This window comes from Cannabis sativa, chromosome 4, assembly GCF_029168945.1.
Source record: "Cannabis sativa cultivar Pink pepper isolate KNU-18-1 chromosome 4, ASM2916894v1, whole genome shotgun sequence".
In the NCBI taxonomy this organism is placed as follows: domain Eukaryota; kingdom Viridiplantae; phylum Streptophyta; class Magnoliopsida; order Rosales; family Cannabaceae; genus Cannabis; species Cannabis sativa.
Window position 1 is genome coordinate 46,218,518 of NC_083604.1, and position 7,477 is coordinate 46,225,994.

The following is a 7,477-nucleotide window of genomic DNA, read 5'->3' on the forward strand; positions in this document are numbered from 1 at the left end:
GCAACGGTCTTCCCAACATGGCATTGTAAGCTGCAGGGTAATCCACCACCAAGAAGGTGGCCATCACCGTGGAATGCCAAGTCCGTTCTCCAACAGTCAGGACTAACTCTGTAGTCTCTGACGGTTAAAGTGAGTCTCCAGTGAACTCGTATTGGTGAGGCACAATTCTTCAAATCTTTAGGTCAAAACTCCATCTTCTTGATGGTTGTGAAGTACAAGATGTCCATTGAACTTCTATTACCAACTAGAGTTTGATGCAATCTCGTATTATCCATCTGAACCGTGAGTACCAATAGATCATTGTAGGGAAAATGCACCCCACTTGCATCTTCCTCTGTGAAAGTGACTGAGTCATTTTTCCCTTTGAAGCTTTTTAGAGGTCTTTGTTCTAGGCTCAAGACTTGGGGCTCCCACCTCGCCTCTCAGGTGTATTTGTCTCTCCCCTTGCGAGTGTCTTCTCCTATACTAGGCCCTCCTCGAACGGTTCTGATGTCTCTCAATACCTTTGGAGCTACGCCGTGTATTTCTTGCAGATGCCCTTCATCTGGCCTCTGATTTTCTCTTCTATATCCCCTCAAGTATCCATGCTGTATCAATTCTTCAATCTCAACCTTGAGGTGTTTGTAGTCCTCCATGAGGTGCCTGATATCCTTGTGGAATTGGTAATACTTATTAGAATCTCTTGTGGTTATTTCCTTCCTTATGGGTGGTGGTCTTTTGAACGATAGTTGATGCTTATTCTCCATGAAAATACGCTCTCTCAAGTGAGTCTATTCTGTATAATAGGTGTATTTATGGTGTTATGGCTCTACATCTCTCTTGATCTTCTTATTTTGACCATCTTCCTTGTATTCAAATCCCCTTTTCTTGTGTGGTTCTTCAACTTGTGCCTTCCTAGGATGATCACTCTTTCCCCCTCCCAAGTTCTCATGTCTATCCTCCACCAAGATATATCTTTAGGCTCTCTCATAAAAGTCCTCTAGATGTCCAACTCTCTCTTGAGTATATTGTTCCATAGCTTACTTTTTGGCCTAACTCCAGCAGTTATGGCAATCTTATGCTCATCTTTGGATAATCTCCTAACTTTAGCTACTTTAGCGATGAAACGCTAAATATAGCTTTTCAAGCTTTCGATCTCTCCTTGCTTAATGTTGGCCAAACTCGTCCTTCGGATGATATAGTCTCAGGAAGCACGGTGTTGGGCCAAGAACTCATTAACAAATTTTTTCCAAGACGTAATAAACTCAGGAGTTAATCTTTTGAACAATTTTTATGTCGTACCTCCGAGTGTTACCACAAAGCATTGACACCTTGCTTTGCTTGTAACCCTCTTCATTTTTATGATTTCATTGAAGGCATCCAAATAACATTTTGGATCAGTGATTCCCTCGTATGGTAGTATATTGGGCTCTTTGAAATTAGGGGGTAGTTGTTCGGATTAGAATTTCTTGAGAAAGGCTACTCATCATCAAACTCATCTTCGTCCCAACTACCCTCCTCTAATGGCCTGAGATACATGATTGTCCCAAAGAGACAAGCTATCGCTTTAGGATGCAAACCACAGGCGCAGGAGTGATCTTGTGCCTCATACCTTTGTCCGGTATCAGGTGGTTCCAGGTCGAAGAGGTGGTGGCAGCAGCGTACCCTTGGTCGGGTCCTCAGACCTTACAGGTCCAATGCCTCCACTACTCGTACCTCCTTGCTTTCAAAGCTTCCATGAGGTGTGGTAATACGCTTTTCCCTTGCACGCCTTGTCGTCTGATTCCTCCTCTAATGGCATTCTCTTCGATGTGCATTCAAATTTCACCTTTATTTTCCTTTACACAAACAACACATGCATATTACACAACACACAAACTCATGAGAGCCCTAATACACACCCACACCACGACACTTACACACAGGCACGACTTGCGTGCGAGCCCCCACATGGGCTTGCACGCAAGTCGCCAACCCACGCACACGACACAAACGAATGTAGGCATGTCAAAAAGATCCATTTAGTTGGAGCGGGTTGGAGCTCCGACCCGACGAATCACCTCTGATCCGAAACATTCGGATACTTATTGGATCTTGGATCAGATCTGCTCCGCCCCGCCTAATTCTTTCTGGATCGGATCTGATCCGACCCGATTTCAATTTATTTTACAAAAAACTTAATTGAAGACTTAGATCCCTTGGGACCTGGACTCGTACCTGGACCCAGACTCGGACCCGGACCCGGACCCAAACTCGGATGCGAACTCGAGACCCGGACCCAGACTCGGACCCAAACCCAGACCCAGACCCAGGACCTGTGACCCGCGACCCAGACCTGGACCCTGATATGGGACACAGACCTGGATGTCGGACCTGGACCCGGACCAGGACCCGAGACCCAGACCCAGACCCGGGACTCAGACGCGGGACCCCGGACCCGGACCCGCCCAGGACCCGGGACCCGAACCCGAACCTGAACCTGGACCTAAACTGGGACTTGGACCCTAACCGGGACTTGGACCTGGGACACGGACCCGGACCCGCCCGGGACTCGGACCCAGGACCCGGACCTGGGAACTGGACCTTGACCCGGTCTCGAACCCAGGACCCGAGACCCGGACCCAAACCCGAACCCGAACCCAGACCCAAACTCGGACCCGGACCCGGGACCCGAACCTGGACCCGGACCTGGACCTCGACCTGGACCCGGCACCCGGACCCGGACCAAACCTGGGACTCGGACCCGGACCCAGACCCAAACCTGGACACGGACACGGACATGGACCGGGACTCGGACCCGGACCGAGACTTGAACCCAAACCCGGGACCCGGACCTAGGACCTGGTCTTGGACCCAGGACCCGGGACCCAGTCCTGAACCCGAACGCAAACCTGGAACCGGGAGCCGGGACCCAGACCCAGGACCTTGACCCATTGATATAAAATTAAAATAGATGTAAAATTATATGTTAATAGTAAAATTCTTTTAAAAAAAATAGTCGGGTCAAATCTGATCCAATTCGTATAAGGCGGGTCGGATCTGATCCGATCCGATCCGAGTATCTGATCCAGCAAGGCGGGGCGGGGCAGATCCGTACATGATCTGGATCAGGTCGGATCATAGTCGGATCAAATCCAACCCGCCCCATTGATATTCCTACACGAATGCACAAACTCAAAGCACTCGTGACTCGCATGCGAGGCCCCACATGGGCTCATATGCGAGCCCTTGACAAGCACACACCCAGGCACAAACACACGTGAGCGCACACACTCAACGCGCACACGATTTGCATGCAAGCCCCCAACTCGCACACACCCACGCATAAACATGCACCAAGACACACACACACACACAACTCACGAGTGACTCGCATGCGAGCCCTTACATGGGCTTACATGCGAGCCCCCAATTCGCACATACGCACACGGACACACGAACACACACACACACATTCACTCATGGCTCATATGCAAGCCCATGTGCTAGCCCCCACATGAGCTCGCATGCAAGCCCCTGACTCACAATATACAAACACAACTTATGGGGTTGGCCTAGGATTTGCTTGGACGTATCTCGAGCCTATAAAAATTGATGGTAACCTTGAGAAATTCATGTCTCACTACTACAAAAAGCACATTTCCCGTCAGTTTTTAATTGACATTAAAAATTTTGTCATCGGTTCCCCCAACCGACGTGTATACTGTAGTCGCAAAAAATGTCTGTATTTGTGTCAGTTATCAATTTCCGTTTCAAATTATTTTCGTCAGTTTTCAACACTCGCAAACAATTATAAAAATTGATATTTACACTTATCCCATCGGTTTATAACAAACACACTAAATAGACACACTAAAAAAATTTTAAATCTAAGCCCATACAAACCAAATTTGAGCACAATCAAAAACAAAAATAAACACAAATCAAAACCCAGACCTCATTGTATTGGGCTAAAGCCCATAATTTTGTTTTATTTTTTTATTTTCTTTTCATAAATTCATTTTTTGCGTCGGCTGTGCACTGACGCAAGTTACCCTCACTACAAAACTGACACAAGTTAGTGGCAAAACTAACACAAGCTCAACATTTATTCTCAATCGATGCAAATTTTGCCCATTAATTTTTTGCGTCAATTTTGTAATTTTAATGACGTTAAAACTGGTTTTTGTAATAGTGTCGAGCGAGTAGGCTAATCGAATGCCCCCTCATTAATCTTTTGGTCATTAGACGACTAATCTCGAGAGTTAGTGGAGCTAATTTTTGGGGTTAATAAAGGCTTTGTGCACTACTTCTTTACGTGACGATATAGAGAGAAATTTAGTTGACAATTACGTTTGTAATGAGTGAGGATGATTGTTATAGATAATCTGTGTGATCACATATCTCTCTCAAGTGAGTTGATTTGTAAGGTGTAAAATACCATTGTTGATGAGTTGTAAACTTTGTATTCTCCAATGTGTTTCTCCATTATTGATGATTGAATAATGTTGGATTAAAAATCCTATGTGGGCACATATGTATAATGTATATGCTATTATAAAGTGTGATACAAAATTAAGTGACCAATTATGTTATGGGTATCAAAAGGGTATTAAATTGTCATGGAAATAATGTGTAGATACCATAAGTTAATTTATAATTTGTTGAGGGGCCAAATTATAAATACCCAAAACTCATTCTAAGATGAGTCTATAAATAGGTAGTGGTCCCCAAGAAACACTAGGGTTTCTGTATTCTCTCCTTCCACATAAGAGAAAATACTCTAGAAAATAGTGTATTCTTGGAAGATCAAAACCTTCTCTGCAATCTCCAACAATGGCTTCAGGTTAGTGCTTCCGCTGATCTTTTATCATTATCTTCTTTAATTTAGCAAAGGCTTTATAGATTTATGATTTAGGGTTTTCTATATTAAAGCACTTTATGAATATGTTTAGATCTGTGATTTATATATTTCTTAAGTGTTTTATAACCCTATCAATGTTGGGTTTTATGCCCTAAATAAAACTCATTTCAATATAATCAGATTTACTTATTAATATAGATCAGAAATAACATTTAATGTTGCATGGTTCACATGATTTATTTCATGATTATATGTACATAATGTATAAATTCATCTGAAACCCTTTTCACATACTTGATCCTGTTTATTGTGCCGTCAACACATTGGAAAGTAAACATGACTATGTGAATAAAGTTTCCTAGATTTATCAGACACATGGTTTTACTGATATGATAATCTACAACAAGAGTTTACTTGTATTTGGAGAAATACTATGTTCTTTCCAGAACATTGGTTAAAGTAAAGCTCAGGTTGGATGCATGGAGTATGCATCGGAAGGGACCGATATTGAACTTTGACTTAGATTTATTAAACTTACCGTAAAATCTATTCAAGTCAATATCGCCTAGTTGATCCTAGATCAAATGATCTTAATCCTGTTATGATTAGGCTCAATCTTGAAAGGCTATTCGTGTTCTTTGATTTGTTAGTTAAGCCTACTTTTAGGTCAGGGTGATACGTACATTTTGGGAACACGGTAGTGCAATTGAGTGGGAGCGCTAGCATAAACATGGAATCTATAGCTTCTATCTGGCGAATAGTAAGCAAAGGATGATCTCCTTCGAGCTTGACCAAACGAAAATAAATGGTGGAGATCTCATTTCACATAAGCTGAAATATCATTTATACGGGGTCAAGTGTTTTAAGGATAAAATACATAGTAGGGTGTTACGGTAATTTAATCCCTTTACTGTGTAGATCATTCATATAGAGGATCATTGATCACATTAGGATTATAACAATGGATAACTTATGATGTGTCTATATGGTGGAACATATAGAGCATTCTATATACTGAGAGTGCAATTCTAAGTTCTATGCGTGGATTCAACGAAGAATTAGTAAGTTAGTGAATTTTAGTGCTAAATTCTTGATCTACTTATTGGAAGCTCGGTTATATAGACCCATGGTCCCCCCACTAGTTGAGATAATATTGCTTGTAAGACTCATGTAATTGGTTTTGATTAATCAATTATAATTCACAAATTAGACTATGTCTATTTGTGAAATTTTCACTAAGTAAGGGCGAAATTGTAAAGAAAGAGTTTATAGGGGCATATTTGTTAATTATGATACTTTGTATGGTTCAATTAATAAATATGATAAATGACAATATTATTTAATAATTATTTATAGTTACTAAATAGTTAGAATTGACATTTAAATGGTTGAATTAGGAAATTGGCATTTTTGAGAAAATCAGATACAAAAGGTGTTAAAATTGTAAAATTGCAAAAAGTATGGCCCAATCCATTAAAGGTATGGCGGGCCACCTATTGTTGTATTTTAAGTTGATTTTTTCATTATTTTAATGCCATATAATTCAAATCTAACCCTAGTGGAATGCTATAAATAGATAGTGAAGGCTTCAGGAAAAACACTTCTTCTGATTCAGAAAAACTGAGCCTGTCTCTCTCCCTATCTTTAGCTACCACTTCTTCTTTCTTCTTCCTTTGAATTTCGAAATCCTTAGTGATTAGAGTAGTGCCCACACACATCAAGTGATACCTCAATCATAGTGAGGAAGATCGTGAAGAAAGATCATCAGCAAAGGAGTTTCAGCATCAAAGATTCAGAGAAAGAGATCCAGGTTCAGATATTGATAATGCTCTTCTACAGAAAGGAATCAAGGGCTAGATATCTGAACGGAAGGAGTCATATTATTCCGCTGCACCCAATGTAAGGTTTCTTAAACTTTATATGTGTTTAATTTATCGTTTCAGAAAGTTCATATTTAGGATGTTAATAAACATACTTGTGAGTAGATCTAAGATCCTGGTAAAATAATTTCCAACAATCAAGTGGTATCAGAGCCACCTTTGTTGAATTAATTGAAGATCTGATGATTTGTTTTATGAAATTTGGGGATTTTAAAAATTAGGGTTTTGATTTTTGTTTGAATAATATTATGCCTTAATTTTTTTTGGGCTTTAGTTTCAATGTATATTTATATTGAATCTTTGGTTGATTTTCGGCGTGAAAATTTTTGATTTATGAATATATATATATATTTCGATTGGTGTTATGTATCATTGAATTGAATGTGTAATCGATATATGGCTTCAGTCGGTTTGTTATTTCGGTCAAAGTATGTTTATTTGTATATTCATCTTTTGATTGATGTTAGTGGATTTCATTGATATATATATACTATTTTGATTACTGTATATATTTAGTATATAAATGATTTTGGGTTCCGTTTGACTTATGTAATTATTCATATTATTTTGTTGATATCATTCGTACAGTATGTATGTAATGGGCTTGTTTTTTCTTTATTTTAATGAAATGTGGCGTCTAAGATTTTTTTGAATACAATTCAAGCTTTTCGTTTATGGATTTTTATATATATTGGTGATTTCTTTTTTGTTTTGATGTACTGCTGTATTATTTTATCGATAAACTCAATGGCAGTACTATTATGATATAAGATTT